The following is a 2504-nucleotide window of genomic DNA, read 5'->3' as shown; positions in this document are numbered from 1 at the left end:
ATGATCATAGATAACATATCTTGTGGTGAACTTCATGAAGATTTATTAGCAAGGGTTCTTGCACAATTGCCTATGTCTAGCTTCTTCTATTTTCGTTCAGTGTGCAAAGGATGGAATTCAATGACATATTCTCCAAGTTTTTTGAATGCTTGTTCAAAATTCCCATTCTATTGTCCATGGTTTTACATGGTGGATTCCAAGTTTGATCAGGGCATTGTAAATGACACAAAGGTCAAAAAATGACACCATATCAATCTCCCCTCTTGTCTGAGCAAAACTGTGAAGTGAAAACCAATGTCAACAATAGGAGGAATCATTTGTTTTGGGTCATCTCTTGGAAATTCCATTGTGTGAAACCCTCTCACTGGACAGTGTTGCAGTTAACCGCGTCTAAAGATTACTCAAGTCATACATGCTATCACTATGGTTTCATCTAAACTTCATATAAGGCAATACTCATATATGGTGATTTTCCTACATTTGTGATGAAGGTATATGATTCATCAAAAAATTACTGGAGTCAACCATCTATAAGTTGTAACATAAAGGAGAGAAGGTATGAAAAATGCTATTTGAAACAAAATTTGGCAATGACGATGGAACTGTGTATTTTTTTAACAAAGGAGGTAATGTAGTTGCTTCAGATGTCTGGAAGAGTCCTTCAAAGGAGTATTCATCCATCTTGACATCAGAATATGGTGGTGAAGAGATAATATATTTTTTGAACAAAGGGGTAAAAGTAGTGGCTTGTAATACTCACAAAGGCCTGTGGTATGAATATCCCCCTCTTTTATCCTCACCACTTGAGTATTCTCTAGACATTGTGAATTTTGGGGGATGTATGTTTGTGGTACTCCTGGAATGAAAATCGAACCTGCAAAGTTGAAGCTGCAAAATATAAAGTAACAAGACTCTAACTAGAGGACATGATGACTAGACAATACCTAGAGTATTGGGTACAAAGATGAAGTCTATGGTTTGTAGGTAGTCAATGAGAGGTCCATGTTCAATGTTGATTTCAAATTTAACATAATGGTCTTAAAAGATGATAGATAGCTGTCCCTTTTTTCCTAAAAAAATAGGTTTCATTTTGAATTTTTTCTTCTGAGAATTTAATCTGTTTATCAAAGACTAACAAGTATATGAAAAATATCCTTCCAAACTCCCCTTTATGTGTATTTTGGAGTTTTGATATATGCACGATGAAGTTTTTTCTTGCAATAAAATCATTAGAATGGCTTCAATCTTCCACATGATATCGAATATTCTTAGTTGGACACATTAACTTTATGTAGATTGAAGTCATTTTATTTAAATTAAATTTGTAAATGTCCACATTTTAGGTCCTCAGATAGGGAGTAAAGATTGACAAAAAAAACTTCACTGAAATAAAATTTCCAAACAAATTTTGGAATTCTCATATGCTAGGATATTCTAAAAATAAATTTGATACATATGGCCTTTGCAGGGGGTCTTGACAACCAAGGATTGAATGGATTCGTAAGTGATGACATGGAAAATTTGCAATAGTTACAGGTCATGTATGTTCTTTGTCTCCCTTTGTCAAAACTTCCTAGTCAAAGGACAACCTTTTGAATGAAAATCTCATAACTTATGGTTACCGTTTTCTTCATATTTTATGCATCTAAATTTATTAATTATTACCTTCTCCAATATCTTTGTTGCTTGGATGATTTTTCTTGATTGTGTCACTATTTTTGTTCTCTAAGCTTATAATGGGTAGTGCTTGGCATATTTCACTGAGTTTTCTATAAGCATGTAATGAAACATAATTCAAGGCAATAAAATTATAAATAAATTGTAGAAGTTCTAGTGTGAGAATACTGAAGGACATGCCCATATACATATTCACCTATGTCTTGTAGTTCGTTTTATCCTACTATTCAACAAATGAAGGAACAACACATATTTGCAGATTTGATGATGGTTGCTTATAATATTGAAATTGATATACACATATTTATGCAATTGTGTTTTTCATCCAAGAATGCTATATGGAAGAGAAACTTTGTAGGAGAAATTTAAACCTTTGAATTTTATCATGTCAAATTATATTATTATGATCAATTGATGCCGTTGTATCCAGAAATTTGTGTAGCAATACTATACAAGGGCTCATTCTATTTTCACTTGATACACTTCAAAACCTAGAGTATTCATGAGGACTTTAATATTCCCATCGCCTTTCCGTCTTATTTATCATACGTAGTTGTATAATTAGCACATTAATATTATTAAATGAAAATTGTGGGGTACTGCCACACTATTTATGAACTGATTCTACCTTTTCCTAGAGTGTGGCCATTAATGGTTGGAGCTTTAATTTAGTTTCACGTTCTTTACTATTTGAAATATCAGATCAATTGTCAATGGATATGATTTCTTGCACATAATATTTCTTTTGTTATTATAGGAGCATACATTTTGTACATAGAACAATAGTAGGTCTAGTTAACTACTACATTGATTTATCTTTGAATTAT

General features: G+C 32.4%; 1 pseudogene; it reads left to right on the top strand.

The window, feature by feature from the left end:
• Positions 1-865, top strand: LOC149200959 (F-box only protein 13-like; annotated as a pseudogene).
• Positions 866-2504: the final 1639 nt, after the last annotated feature.

The sequence above is a fragment of the Pinus tabuliformis genome, chromosome 2_1 (assembly GCF_031772625.1).
Source record: "Pinus tabuliformis cultivar Carrire ecotype Pingquan chromosome 2_1, CPIR1, whole genome shotgun sequence".
NCBI lineage: Eukaryota > Viridiplantae > Streptophyta > Pinopsida > Pinales > Pinaceae > Pinus > Pinus tabuliformis.
This window is presented reverse-complemented; position numbering and strand designations above follow the sequence as displayed.